At 40.2% G+C, this 15,683-nt stretch overlaps 1 protein-coding gene across 2 annotated transcripts in view; it reads left to right on the plus strand.

Annotated features, from left to right (window-relative positions):
* AKT3 (v-akt murine thymoma viral oncogene homolog 3) overlaps nt 1-15,683 on the plus strand; it is a 402,599-nt gene that overhangs the window by 328,825 nt on the left and 58,091 nt on the right. The window lies entirely within an intron of this gene.

The following is a 15,683-nucleotide window of genomic DNA, read 5'->3' on the forward strand; positions in this document are numbered from 1 at the left end:
TACTAACTTGTTTTTGAACACATTTTTTTGTGTGCATCTCCTACATATCCTGGAGTCCTGGTGTGGTGCTGTAGGGTAAAGCACTGAACCGCAACGACTGTTTGAACTGCAAGGACAGTGGTTCAAACTCACCAGCCACTCCTTGGAAATCATATATAGGGTCACAGTGAGTTGGAACCAACTTTATAGCACTTAATAACAACAGCTACATATCCTGGTGTGGTGCTGTAAGATAAGGACTGGACCACAAGGTCGGTTTGAACCTCAAAGACGGTGGTTCAAACTCACTAGTCACTCCTCGGAAACCCTAATGAGAACCAATTCACTTAGCAGCAGCAACTACACATTAGGTATTATTCTGGTATTGTGGTTACAGAAACAATGCAGAAAAGGATCCTGCTCTCCAGCAACTTATTTCTAATGAAAAGAGACAGACTAAAATGTTCTATATAAATAAGTTAATGTTCTATAGTAAATAAGTGCTGTGAAGGAGAAAAGAAAAAAGCACAAGAGTCTGGTGTGGTGTCTCCATTAGGCTGTGTTCAGTTACTGCTCCTCTGTATCAGATCACCCCAAAACCTAGTGTGGAGAAACAATCATTTCACGGAGTCTGTGTCAGGAATGCAGAGAGGATGGCAGGAGTGGCTCATCTCTGCTTCACAATATTTGGGGCCTGCTCCAGAAAGACTGTGGCTAGGGGCTGGCTCTACTTGGAGGCTGAAATCATCTGGAATCATCTTCAGTCACATTTATGACAGCAATGCTAACTGTCAGCTGTGGTTTTCACAGAGCTCAGGGCTAAAGGCAGGCGCACTTGCACATAGCCCTTCCTTGTGGCCTGGACTTTCTCAGAGTAGTTAGACTGACTCTGTACTTTAAAAATGAATGTTCCAGAGAACAAGGCAGAAGCTACATCACATTTTCCCCCAACTTAGTAAACCTAATAACCTATCAGAAAATGTTTATTATTCTTAATAGTAAATTTTGATAATTTATACCTCTTAATGTATAAAATTAGGAGTTCTGGGCTGGCGCTGTGAGTTAATGCACCAGACTGCAAAGCCGTTTGAACTGCAAGGTCAGCGGTTCAAGCTCACCAGCTGCTCCTTGGAAACCCTATGCAGGGTCGCTATGGGTCGGAATCGACTCGACAGCACTTAAACAACAACAAATGTGTAAAATCAGTATTGTGCAGTTGTGCAGCTATCCCCATCAATTCAAGAATATTTTCATCACCTCCAAAAAAGAAACTCCATTCCCATTTGCAGTCACACACTGATTTACTCTCCCCTCAGACACTGTTTTTATTGCTGTTAAGTGCCAATGAGTTGGTTTCTGTATAGAGTTTTCGTGGAGCGGCTGGTGAGTTTGAACTGCCAGCCTTCAAACTGACCTTGTGGTTCAGTGCTTATCCCACAGCACCACACCAGGACTACACACCTCCCCACCCACCCAGACCCTGGGAACCACTAATCTGTTTATACTGTCAATGAATTTACTTATTGTGGACATTCCGTAAAAGTGGAATCATATAATATGTAGCCTTCTCTGTTCTGTTTCTCTCACTTAGCATAATATTTCCGAGGTTCATTTGTGTTTTAGCATACTACCAGTACTTCATGCCTTTCTGTGGCCAGCTAAACTCCATTGTATGGTATACCACATTTTGATTGTCCATTCACCAGTTGCTTGACATTTAGGCTGTATCTACTTTCAAGCTATTTTGAATAATGCTGCTGTGAACATTCATGTCTGCATATCCTTTTATGACGTAGTTTCAGAAGTTATGCAACATCTCCATCAAATGCTTGTTGATTGAGGCAGTCCTATAAACCTACCCAGATTCAAAAGCTGGACATTTAGACAGATGTCTCTTGTAGAAGAGCATGTGGGATGGAAAGTATTCTTGCAACCATCTCTGGAAAATAAAATCTTCCTTACATAGAATATTCATGGAAACTAATGTTTGGCCAAGACTTAAATGAAAAGAAGGAAGCAGATATTACAAAGATAGTTGGGATGAGCTTTACAAGCATGTTGTTGTAAAGTGCTGTTGAGTCTATTCCAATTTATAACAACCCTGTTTAGGGTTGCCAACGAGTGGCTGGTGGGTTTGAGCTGCCAACCTTGTGGTTGACAGTCCAGTGCTTATCCTACAGTGCGGCACCAGGATTCCTTTACATAGGAAACAGCTAATGTAAAAACCCTGAGGTTAGTACAAGCTCAGATTTTCTTCACAAAAATCCAAGGTTATTTTGGTTGGAGCCAAATAAAGAGGAACTGTATTTTTTTTTTTTTTGCCAATAGCATGCCCATGTAAATAACGCATATATACAAATGCCAGATGGAGATGACAAAATTATGCTTTCGAAAGTTCTGACTTAACATGAATGTCTTCTAAAATTTCCAGAAATGAGCTTCAGTCTCATTTACCCTCTTTCAGTAGTCTAAAAACATTACTTTTGATCATATTTGTATAAAGATATAAGCCATTTTCAAGAAATCGTAGACCACGTTTGGTGGTACCCTGCTAAACAGAAAATAAACATTTGGAACTCTGCAGTTCTGGTGGACTTCTTATAGGCCATTTGTGTACAGGTACATCATGCTGGAGTTGCCATGGCCCTGAGCATAGGCTGACCTGGTGCCTTCCAGGGACATTGACCTTACACACCTGGGTCCTGTGGCGCTGGCTTCATGTGAGGGCATGGGTATGCACTGCTCTGACCCAAAGGGGATCCTTGGTTGGCCAGGTGAACCTGCCTCCTCTGAGTGAGAGATACTAGACTTCGCTGTAGCTCCAGGTGAACAGCAAGGCAAGTGCACGTTGGCCTCAGCCATCTGAATGGCCACTCCTGCCGGAAGTACGTGCACTTGTGCACCTCCTAAGCTGGGACCAGTCACCCTGCTGAGGGCTGTTTTCAGAGCAGAAAAAGTAAGTTCTTCTTGCACTGGAGAATGAGGTTTGCAGAGCAGGGGAGGAAGCCTGCCAGAAGAGGTGATGCTTTAGAAAATATGGTTACGCTGGTCAGGGTCTGCTGCTGGGAACCAGACCTCCACATCAACAGGCACCAAGACAAAGGCTTAACATTTAAAATATTGGCCAGAAAAAGCAAATTGAAATTGAGGCCATCAACATACTGAAAAATAGTGGTATAGCATGCTTGTGAAAATAATGCACAGGGTCTGTATGGTATGCAAAAAATGCATAGTGCCTGTGTTCTTTGTGTAAAAATATGGTAATCTTTGATTGGCAAGGGTTTATGTTTATTGAGCATCTGCTGTGTGCCACACACTATATAAGGCATTGCCTATGTTAATGCATTGAATAGTAAGAATAGCCTTTACTGACAGATGTTATTGTTAAGTGTTATTAATCCATTCTGACTCACAGTGACCCTGTGGAGGGTCTCTAAAGAGCGTTGGTGGGTTTGAACGTTAGACTTTACTCAAACAGTCCAGTGCATATCCTACAGTGCCACACCAGGATCCTTTAGATAAGCAGCCTAATATTTCTAAAGATAAGGAAACTGCCAGAATTTAAAAACAAAAAACAAATTCTGTATTATCTGCACAGCTAGGTGGCTGGTTGATGGGTGTAGACTTACGATTCTAACTAGATGTCTCTGATGCTAAAGTCTACTTTTACTTTGTAAGCTATGTCATATCCAACAGGTCTTAATTTAAGATCACTTATAAATTATAAATTATAAACTGACTTCTGATATGAAACTGTAGGATAAGCACTGGACTGCTAACCACAAGGTTGGCAGTTCAAGCCCACCAGTTGCTCCTCAGAAACACTATACAGGGTTCCTATGAGTCAGAACTGACTCGATGGCACTTAACAGTAAGGAACAATTTTGTAAATGGTTGTTGTTTTTCTTAGATGCCATACAGTCTTTTATGACTGATAGAAGCCCTGTATACAACAGAATGAAGCACTGCCTGGTCCTGGACAATCATCACAACCATTCCTGTGTTTCAGCTCATTGTGTCCTTGAAGGTCTCCTCTGTATTTGGCTCTGTGTTTTATCTAGCATGACGTCCTTCTTCAGGCCTTTTTGATAATATGCCCAAAGGGTGTGAGACAAAGAGTTCGCAGTCAGTCCTTAATTCTAAGGAGCATTCTGGCTGTATTTCTTCCAACACAGATTTGTTAGTTCTTCTGGAAGTCTTTGGTATGCTAAATATTCTTTGTCAACAGCATAATTCAAAGGCATCAATTTTTCTTCCATCTTCCTTATTCATTGTCCAAATTTCCTATGCATATGAGATGATTGAAAATACCATAACTTGGATCAGGCATACTTTAGTCTTCAAGCTGACATCTTAACTTTTTAACACTTTAAAAACAGTCTTTTGCAGCAGATGTGCCTAACGCAATACAGTGATTTTCTGATTGCTTCTCCTATAGGATCCAAGTAGAATGAAATCCTTGAGAACTTCCGTCTTTGCTGCATTTATTGTGATGTTGTTTGTTGTCCTAGTTAGAAAGATTTTTGTTTTCTTCATGTTGAGATGTAATTCATATTGAAGGGCATAATCTTTGATCTTCATCAGTAAATGCAAGTCGTCTTTGCTTTCAGCAAGCAAGGTTTTATCATCTGCATATGGCAGGATGTTAATGGGTCTTTCTCCAACCCTTTATATAGTCCAACTTTTTGGATTATTTCATCAGCATACAAATAGAATAAGTTTGGTGAAACAATACAGTCCTGATGCACAGCATTCTTGGCTTTAGATCACACAGTATCCTCTTTTTCTCTTTGAACAACTGCCTCTTGGTCTATGTACAGGTTCCACATGAGCATAGTTGTTAAGTGCCATTAAGTCGGCTCCGACCCATAGCGACCCTATATAAGGTTTCTGAGGAGTAGCTGGTGAACTTGAACCACTGACCTTACAGTTCAAATGGCTTTGTTGTCTGGCGCATTAACCCACAGTGCCACACCAGGAGTCCATGAGAATAGGTAGTACCCTGGAATTAGTGCCCGAGAATTCCAGTTTTTCACAATGTTATCCATAGTTCGTTATGATCCACACAGAAACATGACTTTGGATTGTCAGTGAAACACGGGTACATATCTTTCTGGTAGTCACTGCTATCAGTAATGATCATCCCTTGTTCCATGTCTTCTTCTGAATCCAGCTTGAATTTCAGTCAGTTCCTTGTTGATATACTGCCATAATCATTGACTTGTAGTCAGCAAAATTTTACTTTCATGCAATATTAATGATATTGTTTAATAATGTCTGCATTCTGTTGGATCCCTTTTCTGACAGCATTGTACTTCAGGATAGACCTTAAAATGTTATTTTAAACAATGATTGTGATAGCATTCCTCTTCAATATTTAAGTCACATGTTGAAGCATAGTAAATCATGTGATTGGTTGATTCAAAATGGCCAATACCAGTTCATTACAGCTCACTAATTCATAGGATGTCGATCTTTAGGCATCCCATTTCATTTTTGATGACATCCAATTTTCCTAGATCCCATACTACATAGGACTACAAACCATAATGTTTGAGTTTGAGCCCATCAGTATTCCATGGGAGAAAGATGAGATTTTCTGCTCCCATAAAGATTTACAGCCTGAGGTATGAATCAGAACTGACTTACTGGTCTTAACAGCAACAACAAATAATTTAATACAGGAAAGGAAGAAAAGACCAAAATAGATATCAGAAGAGACTCTGAAACTTGCTTTCCATTGTGATGGTGGTGTTGTTAAGTGCCGTCAAGTCAGTTCCGACTCATAGTGACCCTGTATATGGTTTCCAAGGAACGGTTGGTGAGCTTTACCACAGACCTTGCAGTTCAAACTGACCTGGCAGTCCAGCTCATTAACCCACAGTGCTACACCTGGACTCCAGTGTAGAGATGATAAACAGCTTTTTAGTGGTGTAGAGATGCTATACCAATAGGAAGAAATGAGAAAGTAGAAGAGCCGAACAGAAGATTTCAAAGGGCAGCTTGAAAAGACAAAGTGAAATAATGGAAGGGAAGAAAGAACTTGCTCAGCAATTCGCAAACTAAACAAACTGAAGGAAAAAATTCAAGCCTCGACTTGAAATATTGAATGATTCCATTATCAAAATATTGATTTATGTGGGAGGCATCAGAAGATGGAAGGAATACACACCTATTATATGATTCGGGCGGGTAACCTCAGGGTCATCAGTTCGAAACTACCAGCTGTTCCGTGGGAGAAAGATGAGGCTTTCTGCTCCCGTAAAGATTTATAGCCTCGGAAACCCTGTACAGGGTTGCTATGAGTCGGAACCAACTGCACAGCACATAACAACAACAACAACATACCAAAGAGAATTGGTTGATGCTCACCCATTTCAAGAGATAGCTTATGATCAAGAACTAGTGGAAGTGATAAAAGAAATGAGGGTAAATTGCTACAATTTGATGAACTTAACCTATACTCATGGAGGTAGTAACTTTAAATACTAACAGAGAGGGAAGGAGTTGTCATATCAAGGATCAATGCTATCCCCTCTGTACACAGGGTAGATAGGGACGAGCAACTTAGACATTGGCTACCTAAAATGAGGGAGCGATAAAGGCATGAAGGGACTGGCTTACAAGATTTCAAGAGGGAGTTTAGTTTAAGAGTATGTGGAGGAAGAAAGAGTTCCCACCGAATAGTTTTCATCTTGTCCAGATGGGTCTGGTACAAAGAGATGAGGATAAGATTCTTATGATCCAATAGTGAGTAATTGTTATCATGCTTAAGTGTGACTGTCACGATGGTAAAGGTTGAAGTTTTGTAACAAAAACAGGGGAGTAGTTAATTTGACAGTCTAGAAACAGAAGGCCCTAGGACCATCAAGGGAGAAGAGCACAAGCAGTATGTGAGACCTTATCCAGAGAAGCAGCGACACCAGAGATGGAGGCAGAGATGTGTGTATGGAGAGGGGAAGCAGCTGAGGACTCTAGATTCATGGGAAGAGAGGGACTAAGAGCTGGCGTCTAGGAGGCAGACTTGTAGTATGTGCTCTTTGGTTGTGTAAATTACTATATATGTCTGAGTGTTTTAAACAAAAAACAAAAAGCAGAGCTAAAGTGAATAGAGAGAAATACTGTTATTTGGTAGTACATGATGGGATTATAATCATTGTAATGAAACAAGGTGTATAATTTGATGAATGTAAAACTGATGATCTGCCCTGTAAACTTTCACTTAATTCACAATAAAAACTTTAAAAAAAAAAACAAAAAACCCAAAAACCAGAACTAGTGGCAGTATGCTATACTGAAGGCATTGGTGGAAAGACTCCAGCAATTGCTGGAATATAAGTAGAAAAATATTTCAACAAACTTAAGCCGTGCTGGAGGCACTCACGTATCTATGCCAAGGAATTTGGAAGATCTGTCCAGCCAATTGTAAGAAAACCATATTTGTGCCCATTCCAAAAGAAAGGTGATCCAACAGATTTAAAAATGTATAGAATCAGTATCATTAATATCCCATGCAAGTAAAATTTTGCTGAAGATAATTAAAAAATGGCAGCAGCAGTACATGGACAGGGAACTGTCAGAATTTCAAGCCATCTTGACTGAAAGCAGAGAATACCAAAAAGATGTTTATGTGTGCTCTATTGACTCCAAAACCATTCGACTGTGTGGATCTTGGCAAACCTCTGACAATTTTTCAAAGAATAGGTATTCATTCCAGAAGACTTAATTATGTTCGTGAGGAATTTGGACATAGACCAAGAAGCAGTTGTCTGAATAGAACAAGAAGATACTGAATGATTGAAAATCAGGAATGGTGTGCACCAGAGTTTTATCCTTTCCTCATACTTATTCATTCTGTATGCTGAGCACATAAACCGAGAACCTGGATCCTATGAAGAAGAGTGTAACCTCAGAGTTGGAAGAATAAGCCTGCAATATGTAGATGATGCAACCTTGCTTGCTGAAAGCGTGGAGGATATAAAATACTGATAGAGATCAAAGACTGCGTCCTCTAAAGGAACAAAACCAGTGAAGTGTATATATGAGGATAAGTCAAAAAGTATGCCAGAAAGTAATAGAAACCTTTATCAAACAAAAATACTACAATGTGAAGCTATCTTTTTCTTGGCATATCTTTCATATAGATCAGTACACCTCTGAATGCAGAGTTTCTGTTTCTTTAAGCCTTCCCTGAAGAATTCAATGCTTTTTGATTTACAGTATCTCAAAATGTCAGTTTTGACATCCTCAAGGGACTCAAATCATGTTCCTCTTAAATATATTTTAGTTTCCGAAACAAAAAGGACAAGATCAGGGCTGTAGGGTAGATAGGGAAAGGTCTAAGAAAAATTCTTGTAGGATAGCCCTTGCAACCATGAAGAATGAACCAGGTGTAGTGTTGTGATGGAAAACATTTTCTTAGTGCAGCTATCCTCTTCTCTTCCTTGCCAGTTCAGTTTTCCATTTTCTTTCTTTTTTTTAATGTTTTACTGTGAATTATGTGATAGTTTCCATGGGAGAACATTAGTTTTACATTCATCTATTGTATATCGTTTCATTGCCATGGTTACACAGTTTTCCGTTTTCTTAAAATTTCTTTCTAATAAGTCCTCATGTTAACCCTTTTCTTAAGATTTCTTGCTAATAAGTCCCCATGATCATCCTGTGTTTTTGAGAAAATCTGTCATTATTACCCACTGGAATCCAGGAAAACAGACACCATAATTTTCTGAGCTGATCTCCACACAGCTACTGTTTTGATTGGACCTTCTTTTGTTTTTTGGTTTTTGTTTTTGATGGCACACTAACTAGACTAAGACTGCTGTATTATTGAGAACTTGTGTTTAGACATCCATTTATCACAGAGATTTGGGTGAACACAGTTTGTTTGGAATATACCTGTGCACATATGAATAAGAACCCTACTAGCAGTACTTTTTGATTAACCTTAGTTTGTAAACATACAGAGAGATAAATTTATTTTCTAGCCTCCATAACTGCTGGTGCAGTTAGGAGGCTAGAAAATTGCAAATTTGTGGATCAGACATCAAGCTGGAGACTTCTCCTAACTCTTATGGTTGCAGGATCTGACAGACTCAAAATCATTGGTCATTTGTCAAGGCTCATGGGGCTTTGTGAGGTAGGGAATGCCAAAATCTGCCTATCAGATGACAGGCTGCTAGCTCATATCCCAAGAAGTGGAGATCAGAGAATGATGAGTCAGATGCAGGATTAACAGAAGCCTAGCTTTGACCAAATATTGCATGCAGGATACCCACCAAGGAAACTACCCCTTCAACTGGTTAGCTGCTCAGATCACATTACAAAATGGAGGGTTCTATCTACCAAGTCGCTAAGATTCATGGCATAGCCAAGTTGACATATCTCCTTCACCATCACTATCCACCCCTTTTCAACTTGGCACCTGTAACAGCTCCTTAAACCATACATCATCTCTAAAGAAGGATAATTACAAAGTCAGACTTGCACCAAATATAATACATTGATTACTCATACAACTAAAAATGCATCAAAGAGCAAATACTAAAACACAATTGCACTCATTTCTGCAACTGCACTTGGCTGTTGTTAATATCTAGAATTACCTCTTTCACTACCCATTCTGCTGCATTCCTTTCCCCTCAACAAGCACCTAAAGTGGCCATGGATCTTTGCCTTGTGGTGACCCACACCTTCATTCCTGAAGGGTCCAGGTTCTTAGCAATCGTATTGGAGTTGGATTGGTGTAACTTTCCTATAACTTTTGTCACAGGGCATGGTAGTGCTAACAGATGTCCTAAGGAGTCTCCTGGATTCCAGATTAAATAACTGAGTTAAAGATGTTCTTCTTTACATCAGTTATTTAGTATCAATCTTACTTCTCCTTGGAAATGAGAATCAGTCACACCAGCCATTACAGTAACTCCTTTATTTTCCTATTGAGCCAAAGGCATGAGGAGCCCAAAGTGGTTAAGAAGGTAGCATTCTGAACTTTTAGGTCAGTGGAATCAATGTTAATTCTTCAGATGTTAACATGGAAGCAATACCTCCGGACCCACAGGTCATTGAGTTACTGGGATAGGAAGGAAAATTTTGCAAATGGGTCACTGGAGGTAATAGTGAGTGGTGCCACTCTCCTTTCTCCCTCTGGATTCTTGGACCTGTGAATCCTGGCTATACAAGAATGTATTGGATGGTAGTTTCAAGCATATACAGCCTCTTTGAGAATATTATCCCAGCCATTGCTACAAGGTATTGCTACCTAAGTGGCTCTGTAATTGTATCTTTAGAAGGCAATTTCACCAGTCTATCAAGCCATCTGCTTCAGGATGATGGGGAACATGGTAAGACCAGTGAATTCCATGAGCCAGTGCCATACTTCATTTACTATGAAGTGAGTTCCTTGAACTGAGGCAATGCTATGTGGGATATCATGATGGTGGGTAAGGCATTCTTTAAGTTCACAGATGGTAGTTTTGGCAAAAACATTACATTCAGAGAAGGAAAATCTGTATCCAGAGTTAAGTGTCTTTCCCAGTAAGAGCAAAATACTGCCCTTTCCATTCTGGAAGTGATCCATTGTAATCAACCTGCCACCAGGTTGCTGGCTGATTGCCCCGAGGACTAGGTCCACATTGGAGATATCGTGTTGGTCTCTGTTACTGGCAGATTATACCCAGATCAACCATGGTGAGTGAAAGTCCATGTTGCTGAGCCCATGCATAACTTTCATTCCTGCCACCATGAATACATTGTTCACATGCTCACTGGGCAACAACAGGAATGGCTAAGAAAAGAAGATGACTGATTTCCACAGAAGATGTTACCCTATCCCCTTGACCATTAAAATTGCCCTCTGAGTCCTGGTGTGGCACTGTGGGCTAATGCAAAGTCATTTGAACTGCGAAGTCAGTGGTTCAAGCTCACCAACGGCTCCTTGGAAACCCTATACTGGGTCGCTGTGGGTCGGAATTGACTCAACGGCACTTAACAGCAACAACAACAAAGGTCACCCTTTGGTGAGCATTCACACAACTCAAATAGGTTCACTTTTTGATCCATCCAGTGAAAGCTATCAAGTGTCTTTTCCTTATACCTCCATGTCACAATTTTCCAATCATATTCCTTCCTGATCGTCCATCTAAATACTGGCCACAGCCCATGAATCAATATACACTTACACATCTGGTCATTTCTCCTTCTAAGCAAAGTGATCAGCTAGGTACAGTGCTCAGAGTTCTTCCCAGTGAGAAGATTTCCCTTTACTACTGTCCTCAAAGAGGTCCCAGAAAGAGGCTATAGTTTACCACTATCTACTTTAGAGTGGTACTTGAATATTATGCAAAACCATCTGTAAACCAGGCTCAAATTTTCTCTTCCTTAATCAGCTCATCATAAGGAACTTACCCATGAGGCCGTAGGTGCAGACTGGGAGAGGAAATGTAATGTGACAGGAGTGAAAACCATGGTCACTGGATCACTTCCTCATACAACTTCCTTGTGTTTTCAGTTCTTGCTAAAGTTCAGCCTTCTATATATAACTTCCATTTAGTGATAGAATGATGCTGTGCATGTCCGACTTTATGACTGTGTGGCTCAGACACCACCCAGTATATGATGGGCAGCTGAAGCCAGTGGTGACCTTGTGGCCCATTGTTAGATGTTCTGTCTCTATTAAAGCCAAATAATAAGCCTGAAGTTGTTTCTCAAAAGGAAAGTAGTTATCTGCAGAGGATGATAGGGGTTTGCTTAAAAATTCAAAGGGTCTGTGCTGTGATTCACCAATAGGAACTTGTCAAAACTCCAACAGGACTACTCTCTACCACTGATATTTCAAGAACCATTGAAACAGCCAGATCATATGTTCCAAGTAGCAGAATAGCTTGCATGGCATCCTGAGCCACTTGCAGAGCCTTCTCTTGTTCCAGGCCCCATTCAAAACTAGTAGCTTTTAAATCATTTGATAAGCAGGTCATTGTAACACACTAAATGAGGCATATGCTGCCTCCAAAATATGAAGGGGCCCACCAAACATTGGGCCTCCTTTTTAGTTGTAGACTGGGCCAGACGTACCACCTCATCCTTTGCTGTAGAAAGAGTGTCTCAACATGCCCTACACCATTAGACCCTTAAGAATTTCACTGAGCTGGAAAACACCTGAATTTTGGTTAGATGAATTTTCCACTCATTAGCTAGCAAATAGGAATCCTGGTGTGGCATTGTCAGGTAAGTGCTGAGCTACTAACTGCAAGGTTGACAGTTCAAACCCACCAGCCGCTCCTCAGGAACCCTATACAGGGTCACTTTAGGCCACAATTGACTTGATGACACTTAACATTGACAACAATAGCTCACAAATGTATTAGCAAAAAGTCTAGAGTCATTGATTCTTCTTCCTTACTATGTCCAGTCAGTATAATGTCATCACTGTAATGGAGCAGTGTGACATCTTGTGGAAGGAAAAGGCAATCAAGGTTTCTGTGGAGTACATTATGACTTTGTGAGTTGATACACTTTTGAGGTAGGAAAGTGAAGGTTTATTACCAGCTGGCGGCAGCCTGGTTCTAGTTATCCTTCACAGCAGATATGGAGAAAAATTCATTGGTTAGATCACTGTCTACATACCAGGTACCAGGAGATACATTAATTTGTTCAAACAATAAAACCACATCTGGAACAGCAGCTTCAATTGGAGTCACCACCTGGTTAAGTTTATGATAACCCACTGTCATTCTCCAATATACTTTTTACACAGGCCAAATTGGCAAATTGATTGGGGATGTGGTAGGAATCATCACCCCTGCATACTTCAAGTTTTCATGGGGTACTGATCTCTGCAGTTCCTCCAGAAATGTTGTATTGATTTTGGTTTGCTGTTTTCCTAGGTAGGAGCAGTTCTGATGGCTTTCCCTTGACTCTTCTTAACTGTAAGAAAGAACTCTTAACTCCATATCTCAGGGATCCAATGTGGCCTTCTTTGCCCATTGCTGTATTTCTCTATTCTAATTATGCATTCTGGAACTAGGGGAATCACTACAGTATGGGTTTGGGGACTCACTGAACCCACTGTATGACAGACCTGAGCCTAGGCTCCATTAAACCTGACCTCCCTACACCCCAATGCTGATTGATGAGCTACAATGATGCTTTTTGGCTCTCTTGGAATTAGTGTCATTTCAGAGCCAGTGTCTAGTAATCCCCCCAAAGTCTGAGTATTTCCTTATTCTCAATGAATAGTCATTCTTCTTAAAAGGCCACAGATTTCTTTGGGGGAAGGCTGGGAGAAAGGTTAACAAAAATTTTTGTAGCAGTGCGGTAGGGTCCTTCCTCAAGGGGATCCAACTTCTCCTTCACTCCGTGAGTTGTGGGTCTACATAGTAGCCAAAATCTGGAACTTAATTGAGGTCTTTGACTCTGTCTTCTGAATTGAGTTAGACTGTCTTATAGTTGACCTAGAATTCTTCCACTTGTATGTATGAAGGAAATATTTAGTAGATTTTCCCTTTTTTTTCCCACTCTTAGGAGGATACCATGACTAAGTAGCCAACACCTTTGAGTTTGAATATTCTTATTAATGCTTTGACTCTGCTGTCCATTATGGCAACCATACCCACCTTGTGTATGTCAATTGTGCTGCCACTTGGCCCCATCTTCCAGGGTCTATTCAACCCCGTTGCAGTTAGATGTCCTAGTTAGAGACGTTCCACTGTCAAGTCTGACCTATATAAAAGCACAGTATTCTGCAAGGATGCTTAGATTCCCTTCACAAATTTATTCCTCAGTGTAGTCAAAAGTGTGTCCTCAGGGCCATTCCCACATGTATTCTTTAGTTATCCGTTTTATATAAGAAAAGTCAAGCATTTCTATTGGAGTGTAGCATATCTCCTTGGGGGTCACACACATTGTACTTCACTACTTAGGGCTTGCTGAGATGTAAGACTGTTTATAAATCTAAACCACCACTCATCTGTCAGTTTGTCATATCATGGTGACTTGTGTGTTGCTGTGATGCTGGAAGCTATGCCACTGGCATTTTAAATACCAATAGGGTCACCCATGGTGGACAGTGGAGCTTCCAAACTAAGACAGACTATAAAGAAGAAGAGGAGAGGTAGACCACTTCTGAATGGTCAGCAACTGAAAACCTTATGAATGCCAATAGAACACTGTCAACTATAGTGTCAGAGATGAGCTCTTCATGTTGGAAAGCGCTCAAAACTAACAATGGGGAAGAGCTGTCTCTTCAAAGTAGGGTTGATCTTAATGGCATGGGTGGACTTAAATCATTGTGACCTTCTTTTGCTGGTGGGGCACAACTCAAAATGAGAATAAACAGCTGCAAACATCATTAATAATTGGAAGGAACATGGAATGTATGAAGTATGAATCTTGGAAAATTGGAAGTTGTCAAAAATGAAATGAAATGCATAAAGGTCAATAGCCTAGGTATGAATTAGCTGAAATGGAATGGTATTGGCCATTTTGAATCAGATGAACACATGGTTTATAATACAGAGAATGACAGATTTAAGAGGAATGTGATAACACATTTATCGTCAAAAAAGCATTTCGAGGTCTACCTTGAAGTACAATGTGATAGGAATAATATCCATATGCCTACAAGGAAGACCAGTTAATATCACTATTCTTCAAATTTATGCACCGACCACTAAAGTCTGTAATAATGAAATTGAAGAATTCTACCATCTTCTATAGTCTAAAATTGATCAAACATGCAGTTAAGATTCATAATTACTGATTATTAGAATACAAAAGTTGGAAACAAAAAGGAAGGATCAGTGGTTGGGAAATATATAATTGGTGATAGAAGCAATGCTGGAGACTGCAGAACTTTCCAAGACCGGTGACTTATTAATTCAAAATACTTGTTTCAACAACATAAATGGTGAACGTACACCTGGACCTCATCAAATGGAATGCACAGGACTCAAATTGACTACAGCTTGTAGAAAAAGATGAGAGAGAACCTCAATATCATCAACCCAAAGCAAGGTCAGGGGCTGATTGTGAAACAGACCATGAATTTCTCCTATGCAAGTTCAGGCTGAAGCAGAAGAAAACTAAAACAAGTTCATGAGAGTCAAAATAGGACCTTGAGAATATCCCAGTTGAATTTAGGGACCATGTCAAGAATAGATATTAATGCATTGTTGTTAGTTGAGTCAGTTTCGACTCATAGCAACACTATGTACAATAGAACAAAACACTGTCCAGTCCTGTACCATCCTTACAATTGTTCATTTAGGCCGTTGCTGCTGCCACTATACCAGTCCATCTCACTGGGGGTCTTTCTCTTTTACTGACCTTCCACTTTACCAAACATGATGTCCTTTTCCAGGGACTGGCTCCTCTGATAACATGTCCAAAGTATGAGAGATGAAATCTCACCATCCTGGTTTTTAAGGAGCATTCTGGCTGTACTTCTTTCAACACAGATGTTTGTTCTTCTGGCAGCAAATTATGCTTTTAATGTTTTTCTCCAATACCATGATTCAAGTGCCTCTATTCTTCTACAGTCTTCCTTATTCATTGTACAACTTTTACATGCATATAAGGTAAAACTTCGTCTCTGGTACTTTGGTCATATTATCAGGAGGGACCATTTCCTGGAGAGGGAGGGACATCATTCTTGGAAAAGTGGAGGGTCAGCAAAAAGAGGAAGACCCCCAACAAGATGGATTGGC

The sequence above is a fragment of the Chrysochloris asiatica genome, unplaced genomic scaffold, assembly GCF_000296735.1.
Source record: "Chrysochloris asiatica unplaced genomic scaffold, ChrAsi1.0 scaffold00165, whole genome shotgun sequence".
Lineage (NCBI taxonomy): Eukaryota > Metazoa > Chordata > Mammalia > Afrosoricida > Chrysochloridae > Chrysochloris > Chrysochloris asiatica.